Source organism: Ambystoma mexicanum, chromosome 9 (genome assembly GCF_040938575.1).
Source record: "Ambystoma mexicanum isolate Mex_15411 chromosome 9, UKY_AmexF1_1, whole genome shotgun sequence".
Taxonomy (NCBI): Eukaryota; Metazoa; Chordata; class Amphibia; order Caudata; family Ambystomatidae; genus Ambystoma; species Ambystoma mexicanum.
Genome location: NC_090931.1, coordinates 905,770,261 through 905,783,134, shown reverse-complemented (window position 1 = coordinate 905,783,134; position 12,874 = coordinate 905,770,261). Strand labels below are relative to the sequence as shown.

Here is a 12,874-nt window from a genome sequence, read left to right as displayed (position 1 = left end):
GAGTTTTGTGAGGAAAAGAGCATTGAGTGGCTATACCAAGTTCCATATTACCCAGCTGCTTCAGGGTTAATTGAACGAAAGAATGGGTTAATGAAAGAACAGTTGCGCAAATCTGGAGACGGCAGTTTGGCAGGCTGGCGTGATCGTGTGTTTGATGCAGTACAAGTATTAAACAATAGGCCTGTGTATGAACATGAAACTCCTTTGATGTGATGAACGACTCCTACTTTACAGGTTCAACCCAATTCAGTCAGAGAAACACTATTGTACTGGAAAATTACTCCAGGTTCTTTAGCTCCCTATCGAGCAACTCCAGAGTCAGCAGGGGTAGACTTGCATTCCCATGAAGAAATCAGTCTAGACCCAAGAGGAATAGTTGTAATTGAAACAGGAATTGGAGTACAGATTCCCACAGAGCATATGGGATGGATTGCCCATAGATCTGGCCTAGCATTGAAGGGAGTTCAAGTGTTGGGAGGGGTAATTGATGCTGATTACCAAGGTGAGATTAAAGTCATCCTAATGAATAGTGGGGACCAACTGTTATCAATACACAAGGGTGATCGAGTGGCCCAATTGATAATTATTCCCGTTAAGTTGTCCATGATTATGAAGGGGGAGCCTCCTACAGTGTTAACTACTCGTTGAGATCGCGGTTTTGGCTCTTCAGACAGTATGCTACCGGGTGCAAACGTGTGGGTGGAAAAGCCAAGTGGCCCACCAGTGCCTGCAGATGTCATTGCATCAGGCAAAGATCAAGTAGTTTCAGTTATGGAGCCTGGTAGAAAGAAATGGCAATATCTACCCGCAGACAAATGTTACCTGAGAGAGTGATGTGCAACACATATCTCTTTTCTGGGTTTGCCTTGTAGATCCTGTGTCTGGCTGGTGTAATTGTGGTATTAAATGGACTCCATTGGGGAGAGTTAAACAGCCTGCTGCTACCAACGAAAAATGTCACATCTGTGCCAGTGATCAAGGGGATACTGATAGTGATGAATAATGTTATCCCAAAGTAGCCTTTTGCCGATGCCGAAAAGCCAGCCAGACCGAACACATGGATTCGTGAAATGCGGCAAACGCATCAGGAGCAAGTGAAAACAACCTTGATGCCAGTCATGCAAGATGCACTTTCAGGAAGGCAAAAACATTCTCCTATGATCACCCAAGCGGAGAATATGTGGATATATCTGGCACAGCAAGTACTGAACATATCACATTTTTGTCTCACTGATGTGCCCATTGCTGAAGCTTTATTGACTACGTGTTTAGTAGCGGTGCCGACGCCTGCTCCGGTTTTAAAGCATATCTTCGGCATCACACACAATGATTCTTTGGTTTAAGACTCAGATATTAGGCAATCTTTTTCAGTTTACGAATATTGTAGGTTCTGCCAAGAGACTGACCGTAAATGGAGAAATTTGACACGTGTTATTACTTATAATAAATATAACCCAAGGTGATGTATGTTATGTTATGACCTGCGATGCACAAGAAATTGGCAAATGCCGACAAATCGAGTTAACCAATCAGCACAATCCTACAATGTTTGAGAGACGACTATGTTCGCGAGTGCTACGCAAATGCACCAGTGTAAATAATACTATGTCTTGTAATCATACAGTAATAGCTGCCAGTCATTTGAATCATGTGAAACTTCCAACAGGATGGCTCTTTTCATGTGGTAACATTACATACACTTCTATTCCAGCTAACACTTCTGGAGGTCCATGTGCTTTAACTCAATTAGGACTAATGATGTTTCCTTTACACCCAGCGATAACTCGAGGTAAAAGGTCAACTTTCGAATCTGTAAGTCTGTCTCCTGATTGCGATTCACATGTACACTTACTTATTATCAGAAGCTGAGGTTCTAGCAGTAACCCTTTCATTAGTGGGAGTTTGGGGTTTAGCTGCTGGAGGTTACAAATCTTTGATGAAACTAGCATGTTTAGTAGTCAAAAGCCTTAATCATACTTCTCAGGCATTAGAAGAATTACTCCTTGATAGTCAATTTATTAGAAAAGCAACTTTGCAGAACAGAGCTGCTGTTGATTATTTATTGCTAAAGCATAATTTAGGGAGTAACACATTTGAAGGTATGCGTTTCAATTTAAGTGACCATTCACGATCTATTGAAAGTCATATTCGAGGTTTGAGGAATCTCATTTCTCAAGTGTCTCAAGATCGTACTGGGAATTGGTGGGATTGGTTATTTTCATGGATACCTGATATTGGGGGTACACTACGTTACGCTTTTGCTTGCATTTTTATTATAGTAGCCGTCATAATTGCTTGTTGTTGTTGCATTCAATGTATTCCCAATTTAGCTTTAATGTTTCGTAGTTTTCAGAGACCGGTTCCTGTGCCACCGGGCTACGGAAGGTAAATATCCAAGGGTGGAATTGTTATGCTTGAACTAAAATGGCGCTGGTGCGCAGTGTATTCTGGGAGCGCTCAGAGCCATGATGGATATTTACTTCATGCCGCAGTGAAAAGCTGCACACATTTTGATGAGTGTTAGATTCACGGTGCTGAGAAAAACATGCTTATCCAAACCTGGTATGCGGTCAAGGACATTTCTGCTGGGAAAGCTAACTTTGTTATGGTTTGCTACTGTTCTCCGTGGAGCGTGTTTTTAGAGAAGGGAGGCACTCCGCTTCTTGGGGGAAGCTCTCGATTGACCCAGCTGGCAACCGACGGCTGCTCATCAACTGCGCAAGTGCAATTTCCAGAAGGTTCGAGAATTGACTCCCCTTTGTGGAGTGTGTATATATGCGGAAACCCGGAGGTGGTCAGGTGAGACTTCAGCCGGAGAAGGACACTTACGTCCGGCACTCCTGTGAGCTGTGGTGCTCTCGGCCTGGCTGTTCCCGGGGTCTTCCAGTTGCTTCTGGGCGAGATGAGGAATCCTGTTACGCTCACGGTGATGTATTTCCTTTTGAATTCTTTGCTTCTTCTGTGATTTATGTCCATATTATTTTTGTGAGTTATTTCTATATACTTCTAAGCTTTGAATAAATAGCCGTATAAGAGCTGATTATCTTCTAAGAGTGTGTGGCTGTGAGTTATTGTGTCTGAGTTCAAAGTATTTGCTCTGTAATTGCATTGGTGATTTATGTTTTTTCCGTGCACTTTGGGGAGAGCAATACAATCCTTCATTTGTAGCTCCAGATTCTGGGTTGTAACGCTTAGTCGTTCTATAGCCTCGCTGTTTGACGTGGTTCCCTTGTCGACCTCCTGCATGCCCCTTTCTATTGGGTCCGTCCCTTCTCCTAGCTGGCCCACTTCTTGTCTTATCTCCACCACAGCAGAATTAAGTTCAGTATGCATTAATTGGAATTGCTCTTGAAGAGTCGTGTCTAGGGACACCTGCAGGGTTAGCATTTCCCCATGAAAGTCTTACCTCGAGATGTGTGTTGTTCACTCTGCCTCCGCAGGGCTGCTAAACGCCATTGGGCCATCATGGTTGCTTTACCCGGCTCCCTTGCATCCAGGGGCAGCCACATGGTGCGGAGGGTGCCCAGGACGTCGTGGGCCTTTTGCTTTAGTTGACATAGCACTCCTGGGGCTTGCCTTTTCCCCTTGTAATTTTTGAGAGTGTGCTGTGGGCCTCAAAATATACTGTGCTGCAGTATGCTGTTCTTCCCTCGTTGAATGGGGGACACCACACTCTGGCTCCTGCGCGTATAGCCTTCCTCGTAAGACTCACTTTGTGCAGTAGTTCACCAATATGCCCCTGGTATTTCTGGACCTGGGGCCTTCTGGTCCAAGCTACCCCCAGTCCCTGGGGGGCCTGCCTTTGTTCTCCTAGGGGTAGAAGCTATGCGCGTGTGTGATAATGGTGCTGTGCTCCCCTCAAAACTCCAGGAGCCCCCCCCTACAGCGATCGCTAGTCCACGGTTTGTCCCCGCCTCCTCCACTCTCCCTCTGTCCTCGTGTAGGTGTTTTCTGTGCCTAGGGGCCTGGCTAGTGGCTCCGCTGCGCTATGTGACTCACTCACCCCTTTCTGGAGGTCGGGGCTATGCATTGGACCCACGGATGTCGCTCGTGGGTCCGGGTTAGTGTTAGCTCCCTTGGGCTGCGGCCAGTGACTCACCGCTCCTCCCTGTGGCTGTGTCCGACCTCCGGGGCGGCTTCGCTGTTCGTCTGCATCGTGCTGAGTTCCTCACTTTCCTCCGCTGCCCTTGTCCTAATTACTGCTCTGCTGTGTCCCGGCGGTCGTCTCTGTCGGGGTCCGTCCAACTCCTTGATTGCAGGGATGCCGCAACCCTCCTTCCGGCGGTTCGCCTCCTTTCTCCGGCTTGTCTTTCTTCTCGGCCGGTTTGACTTTCTTCTCAGCCTCAGCCCCGGCGCGTCTCTACTCCTTGCCGCATCCGGCTACCTGGACATGGGTTTTCCCTCATTGCTGCAATTCTTCCAGGGATCTGCGACTTGGGTACTACTCATTTCACCTTCTGTGCCTTCACATATGAGGTGGTGGAACCGCCTTTTTCCTCGTACGGGCTCGTGTCGGCGGCCATCTTGAAGTCCCGTTGGTACCATCTTACAAAATGTGACACTGCCTTTTACTTGTGACTGGGACACTCCCAACAGTGGCTACAAATAGTTACTTAATGTCACTATTGATGAACAATTTGCTCAAGGAGCAGGGATGGACATCCTAAGTGAGCATAAATATTATGTTAGTTTACCTTGTGTTTTAAAAGGCTAGTGTTACCAACTAAACTCTTTCCTTCCCCCCACTTTAACTCTGCAACAAGATCACTGCTTGGTATCTAAAGTGTGGTTGGTGTCCCTTTCAGGTGCCAATATTTTGTTGGGTACAGATATAACAGTCTTACCTTCTAGTATTCCTCATTTACTTGCACATGTTTCATTGTAATCAATACACATAGTTTTAATACTTACCTACATGGACCGTCTATTGCTTAAAAACATTGAGTATGTGATCTGAAATCTCCTCCCATCCCTACTCTAGGCCTTACTGTTCAATCATGTTGGCAGTGAGAAGTTTATTCTAACATGGTAGAAACACTGCAGTTCCCCCTACGTTGATCTCTCAGAAATGCGCACCAGTTGTTCTGTGCAACCCTCCAACACCTGACCAGCATTCAAAGTGGCGGCGGACAACCAAACTCCACTTTCATGGGCACTCACACAATGATGTTGACTGACAAGTCAGGGAGACCCTCGTCTGCCTGAAAGCAGATTTCATTCAACCTAAGAAGCCTTTGTAAGCTTGAAGTTCATTCGGGCAAACAGGCCAAAATGGCTGGGCCTGCAGTACTACCACAACAAGAAGAGCAACAAAGAAAACTGCCAGGTAACAGGAATTAAAAAAATACTTTGCCATTTTTCAGGGAGCAGCCAGCTGCCAGTGTGTTAAAAGGGCTACAGCGTGGAGAAACACAAAAAAAGCACATAGCTGCCATCAGCCTGTAATCCAACACTTTCTGGGTTAGAGAAATCACAAAAGGACAAAATGGAACCACTGTCCAGATAGTGTCATGGTTCCACACAGATGGACGTTTCTGGCATGTTTGGAAGCACTGCCATTGATGCGCCACCACGTTCTCCCCTTACGCTTGCTCAGCAGACTAGTGTTCAATCCAAGATGGCGCCCCGCTGCAAGAATATCTTCAGAACGAAAGCGCCCGCCGAACATCTTGCAACCCTTTCGGTCTTTCCATGGGTAAGACGCTCGTTTCCCACAAGTTTTCTCTCGCTTTCCTTTCTGATACTCAGTTTTGCTAGCTTTCCAATAGCTTGCTACTATCGGTTTGCTATTCTTCTGCAGTTCTATTGCCCTTTTCCCGACTTTCTTGGACGCCTGTTATCAGCATTTCAGTGTTTCAACTTCTGGATTCCGCTCCGAAAAGAAACTTCAAAACCCAAGTTTTTTTTCTGCCACCAGGCTTTTTCCCCCATTAGGGCTGCTCCCGGGAAGTCACTCGGTCTTGATAGCAATACCAGCCCGAAAGCGTGGCTTCTTGCAGGGGCAGACCTTACCTCTTCAAGGGTCGGCGCTCGGCGAAAAAGTCGTCTACAATCCCACAAATAAGGACTGATGCGGACTTATCAGGTGAGGAAGAAAAGAATTGTGAGAGCTTGCAACGCCAAACAACTATGGCAACAGCAGAACAGCTACAGGAATCGGTATATGCTGTTCAGGGCCTTCCCTTGGAGGTACAGGCATTAAAGGCAGAAAACATTTTACTGAAGCAATGGATTATCACAAGAGAATGACATTCCACAGATTTGCCTCCATTAGGATTGGCATCGAGAAAGTGTGATGGCTCGCCCAAGAAACGTATAGATGCGTGGGTCGTCTATTTCACATTTTGGACGACTTATGACAGACCGGTCCCGGGTCGGGTTCATGGTTTCCAATATGACGTGCCCTGGCATGGGCAACCCCATTGGTAACCTGAGCCAATCCAGTCCTGCAGGAGTACTCTTCATTTGTTGCTTTGTTAAGACAAGCCTTTGAGCGGCCTGAGGTGGTGTTTTCAGCTTGTGAAACCCTCCTGGACATACAACAAGGAACCATGGATCTCATGACTTAAATTTCCTCATTCAAAAGGGTGGCTTCTGAGGGCAGATGGCCGGAGACCGCTCAATACATGGTCTTCAAGAGGGGCCTAAATGAGGAGATAAAAGAAAAGCTAGGCCGGGCCAATCGCCCGGAAACACCAGTAGATCTGATTTCACTGGCACTGCAAATGGACTTTAGGCTAACCGAAAGAAGAATCGAATACAACAAAAATAGGGGCACCGCCTTCATGCCGTCCACTGGTACAAAGCCTTCGACCGTTGAGGCTCCCTCCAAGGATGATCCCATGCAGGTCAGATCCGCACGTGGACCCCCCACTGCCACAGAGAAGACGGAGACGATCGAAGGGGCTATGTTTATACTGTGGTTCTGATGCTCATTTGTTACGTAATTGTCCCGAAGTCCATCCTAGACGTCAGGGTAACGGGCAATCCGGGTCTTAAGAGGGACCACCAACCGGGGTGATTCCATGTGTCCCACAACCTTTACTAAAGCCTTGCCTGGAGGACTGGACATACGCTTAATGGTGGTCCCCATTCACTTGCATCTTCACGACGGTAGGAACATCGAGACTACCTCTTTGTTGGACAGTGGGGCAGCAGGTAACTTTGAGGATATCGTGTGGGCAGACAAGGAGCGTTTCCCCGCAGAGAGAGGGCTACTAAACTATCTGTGGAAGGAGTAGATGGTCAGCCCCTTTGTTCTGGTCCAAACACACACATTTCACTGCCCTTGTACATGTCAGTTTTTGAACATCGTGAGACTCGTAGTTTTGATTTTCTAGGGCAGCCCATTTTCCAATCATCCTGGCAATATCTTGGTTACGCCTGCACAACCCTCCATAGATTGGTCAAGGAACAGTCTTATTTAACTCCAGCTATTGTACCAGCCATTGTCAAGCTCCTACCAACGAGTGGTCTCTTTCCGCGGCTTATGCATCAGTTCAACCTTAGCTTTAGGGGTTTTTGAGATCCCTGAACAGTATCAAGAATACGCTGATGTCTAAGAAGAAAAACCTCTTAGGGATTTATCCCCAGCACCCCCAATCGTGCAGAGGACTGCATGCTAGATTTGGTCCCTGAGGCTGTGGTTCCTTTTGGGTGGATGTACTCTCTCACCTTACCAGAGAAAATGCTCTGAGGGAATACTTGGACAACAATCTGCAGAACGGTTTGATCCATGAATCCAAGTCTCCCACTGGAGCTTCCCTTTTTTCCTCCCTAAGAAGGATACGAAAGAATTGAGGCCATGCATAGACTTCAGAGGACTCAACAAGGTCACCTTTCAAGATCGCTACCCCATGCTCTTAATCAAGGACATTCTGCAAGCTGTCCAGAGGGCTGTGGTTTTTACCAAGTTGGACCTTCGAGGAGCTTACCATCTGTTCAAGAGTACGAAGGGGTGCCGAGTGGAAGACAGTCTTCAGAACACCTTACGGCATTTTGAATTCCAGGTTATGCCCTTCAGACTGGTTAATGCTGCTGCCATATTCCAATGTTTCATGGACAGATTATTTTCCAATCTCCTGTTCTACTCAGTGATTATCTACCTGGACGACATCCTTGTGTTTTCTCCCTCTAAGAAACTCCATCAAGTCCATCGTAAGGAAGTTCTTGAAAGGTTACAAAAACAAACTCTTGGTTAAGCCGGAAAAATGCTCATCTGAAGTGTCATCTGTTCCATACCTAGGATTAATTCTGTCGGATAGGGGCATAGATATGTAACGCAAGACTTCTTCCATATTACAGTGGTTCGTTCCTTCTTCTATCAAAGACATCCAGTGTTTCTTAGAACTAGCCAAATTTTAACGGAAGTTCATCAAGAATTTCTCTGAGACTACACTTCCCATAACCGCCCTATTTAAGTAGTACGTCTCTTTCAAATGGCAAAAGGGCGCTTGACAAGCTTTTTTTTTCCTGCTTAAATGCGAATTCTGCTCTGCTCCCATTTTCAGACAACCGGACTAGACTTTACCCTTTATAGTGGAAGCTGATGCATCTGCAGTAGCGATAGGGGCCGCACTGATTGGAATATCCTATTGCGTATTTATCCAAGACTCTGAGTTCCAGCGAAGTCAACTACTCTGTCCTTGAGAAGGAACGGTTAGCCATTAAGCAAGCATGCCTTGAATGGCGACATTTACTTTTGGGAGCTGCATGTCCTTTTGAAATCCACACGGATCATACAGGTCCTACAACAGATGGCATGCAGTGATGCACAACAGGCTCGGTGGGCCTAGATTTTTGCCCAATTTGACTTCCATACAACATACATTCCCGGGGGTGAGAATATTCTGGCGGACAGGTTATCCAGGAACCCTGCCAGGACATTGGACATCAAACCAGTTGGCAAACGCGTTTTACCTGAAGAGAGGTACATTTTGGCACAAACCTCTTTTTTTTTTTTTTTTTACAAGAGGTTAAACTGGCTTCTCCCGGATTTCAGATCCCTTGCTCAGAAAGAGGACTAGCTTTCATCAGAAAAGATGGCTTATGGCACCCAACTTGTGATCCCTTCTCGGCCCCTCCAAGAGAGGGTCATGTCTTGGTTTCCCGACTCAAAGGTAGCCGGACATAAAGGTTATGCAGCCACCCTTGATTTGGTGTTTAGGTATTTCTGGTGTCCCTCTGCCATAACAGACATCAAGGAATACATGAAGTCGTGTCCAGTCTGCACCCAAGGGAAATAGAACGCCATGAAACCCACTGGATTGTTGAAATAAGGAACCACTCCTAGACAGCATTGGACTCATTTGTCGACGGATTTAGTGGTTGATTTACCCCCCCATCACAGGGGTGTACCGCCATTATGGTCACCATAGACTCTTACACCAAGATGGCCCATTTTTCCCCGCTACCTGGATTACCCACCGCTCTGGAGATGGCTTTGGTGTTTTTCAGTGACATCTTTCGCTTACAAGGTCTTCCTACCACCATAACATCAGATTGGCGTTCTCAATATACAATCCCTATTTTGGAAAATACTATGTGACTTTCTTGGTATCCAACGGTCTTTGTCTTTCCGGTTACCATCCACAATCTAATGTCCAGACAGGAAGACTCAATCATCAATGGAACAGTGCCCTCGCTGTTTTACTAACGTCAAACAGGATTATTGGGTAGACTTGTTGCCTACCACAGAATTTTCATATACCACCACCATACACACAGCCAGAAAGAGGAGTCCTTTCTACTGTTCCTATGAAGTGCATCCCTGCAGACCTTTTCTTCCTTCTCACATACCATCCAAAGATGCCGTGCTGGATAACATCACTCAAGCCCACACTGTGGCCTATGGTAATCTGGAAGAGAGCAAACAAAGAAACCAGGCTTATGCAGACAAGCGAAGAAGCCAAGTACCAGCTTGTGACAAGTATACCCTCATTTGTTTATCCACCAAGTACTTGCCACAATGGGTTTGTCCGTCTAAATTACTACCTAGATTTATCGGACTTACAAGTTCATCAAGAAAATTAAACACCCGTGGCATTTAAACTCGTTACCCAAACGTCTTAGATGGATACATCCGGTTTTTCATTCATCTTTACATCGCACTTTGACAGATGAAGAAGCAGAGGAAGGAACAAGTTACTTACCAGTAACTGTTGTTCTCCAGAATGGGTCTGGCATGGATTCACATACTCATGAATATGCCCCGTCGTCAGGCCGGGAATCCTCGGTATAGAAAAAATCAGTGTCAGTTTCGTTTCTGATCTGTCTTTCTCAGTAGTAACCAATCACTGGTCTCTGGGTCATACTGCCCCCAGCCAATGACTGCCCTCTCCCTAAGCCCCGCCCCTGGCAGCCATCCTCAGATTTGGTAGCACGTGAAGTGGCAGTATGACCAAGTGAAGAGCCGCAGAGGGGTAGGCGGGAGGGTTCGCATGTGAATCCATGCCAGACCCATGCTGGAGAACAACAGTTACAGGTAAGTAACTTGTTCCTTCTCCAGCATGGGGTCTGGCATGGATTCACATGCTCATGAATATAAGAATAGATAGCAGTATACACATGCACAACCACGGGAGGTGGCAAAAGGCTCAATATCAAGCAATACAGCAACTCAACATTAAGCAACTCTTACCTCCTCATCAGGCTCACCTTAGGCGAACAGGTTGCGCAGCACTGCCTGGCTGACTCTGGACTCCTCCCTTGAATCCCGGTCGACGCAGTAGAATCTCGTGAAGGTGTGCGTCGACCTCCACGTAGCAGCCCTGCAGATGTCGAGCAGGGGCACACCAGACAGGAACGCCGTAGTAGCAGCGATCGCTCTGGTCGAATGGGCCCTCGGACGGCCTGGCAACGGTCGGTTTGCCAACCAGTGACAGTGCACGATGCAGCCGGAGAGCCATCTGGAAATGGAAGTGTTCGAGAGAGCCTTCCCTTGATTCACAGGTCCAAAGTTCACAAACAGCTGTGATGTCTTCCGAAAACTCTTTGTGCGGTCCACGTAGAACTTCAGCGCTCTAGCTACATCCAGCGAGTGCAGAGTCCTCTCAGCCGGCGACGAAGGCGACGGGAAGAAAACTGGCAACACCAAGGGCTCGTTGAGGTAGAAGTCCGACGGCACCTTGGGCATGAAGGAGGGGTGCATCCTCAGCACCACCCTCGAGTCGTGAAAAGTCAAGTATGGAGGCTTGCAAGACAGGGCCTAGATCTCTCCCACTCGTCGTGCAGAGGTGATGGCCACGAGGAATGCTGTCTTCCACGACAGAAACTTCAACGGCACTGAATGCATAGGCTCGAATGGGGCCCCCCCATGAGCCTAGTCAGCACCACGTTGAGCTCCCACGCCGGGGCAGGGGCCTTCACCGGCGGGAATGATCGGAACAGTCCTTTCATAAATTCCTTCACCAGTCGATGAGACCACAAGGACGCCCGTCCTGTAGTCCTGGTGTAACGTGAGACGGCAGCCAGATGTACCTTGATGGAAGCGTGAGATAGGCCAGCCTCGGCCAAGGACAATAGGTACGGCAATACTTGAGGGGCCGTAATCCGTAGAGGGTTAATCTTCTGTGCACGGCACCAGGCAGAGAACCTCTTCCATTTGTGTCCGTAGCACTTGAGAGTTGAGGATGCCCTGGCCTTCGCGAGAACCTCTGTGCAGTCGGCCGGGATGTCGTATCCTCCAACCTCTAGTGCTGCAGGAGCCAGGCCTGCAAGTTCAGCGACTCTGGTTCGTGATGAAGAATGGCACCTCCTTCTCTGGAGAGAAGATCCGCGTCCGTCGGCAGCTTGACTGGTGTGGACGCTGACAAGTCCAGAAGGTCCGGGAACAAGATCTGCCTCGGCCACGCCGGTGCGACGACGATCATCCATCACCGGGGCCTCTTGAGCTGGTTGACGAGCCGGAGTAGCAATGTCAACAGCGGGAATGCATAAAGGAACAGGCCATCCCAGGGGAACGAGAAAGCATCGCCCATGCTCCTCGGTTGGGGAAACCTGCTGGCGAACCTCCGCCACTTGGAGTTCGCCGCCGTCTCGAAGAGATCGATCTGGGGTTTGCCCCATCGTCGGAAGATTCGGTCCACTTGATCCTGGTGCAGTTCCCACTCGCGGCACGAGCGCAGCTCTCTGCTGAGTGAGTCGACGATGGTGTTTTTTTATCCCCGCCAGATGAAAGGGTACAAGAAACATCCCTTGGGCGACGGCCCAATGCCACAGATCCTGGGCTTCCTTGGATAGGGCAGGGGATCTGGTTCCGCCCTGCTTCCGAATGTAAAACATCGTGGTGGTGTTGTCGGTGAAGATCCTCACCACCTTGCCCTTGAGGGACGGAAGGAAGGACCTGAGGGCCCAGAACACTGCACGGAGCTCCAAGATGTTGATGTGGAGAATCTTCTCCTCCGGGAGCCAAAGGCCTCTCGCGTGGAGACCCCCGGTGTGTGCTCCCCAACCTTCCAGGGAGGCATCCGTCGTCACCGTCACTTGGTGGGCCGGGGCTAGGAAACCTGTTCCCGCCGTCAGATGAGAGCAGACACCCCACCATCGTATCGTCTGACGGAACGCTTCGTCAAGCGGGATCCTGTCCTCGAAGCTGCCCGTTGTCTGGATCCAGTGGGCGTCGAGGAATTCTTGCAAGGGCCGCACCCGAAGTCTGCAGTGGCGCACCAGATAAATGCAGGAGGACATCATTCCGAGGAGGGACTTGATAGACCTCACTCTGGCCACGTCCGTGGCCAGCAGACGTTGCACCTTTCCTAGGATGGTCCTTATCCTTTCCTCTGAAGGTGAGGCCCGCCGCGCCACTGTGTCTAGCTGTGCTCCCAGAAACAGGGCGACTTGCGACGGGACCAGGTGGGATTTTGGAAAGTTGATG

The 12,874-nt window shown here is 48.4% G+C and overlaps 1 protein-coding gene across 1 annotated transcript in view; it reads right to left on the bottom strand.

The window, feature by feature from the left end:
• Positions 1-12,874, bottom strand: part of MCM3AP (minichromosome maintenance complex component 3 associated protein) — a 1,669,219-nt gene that overhangs the window by 1,214,814 nt on the left and 441,531 nt on the right. The window lies entirely within an intron of this gene.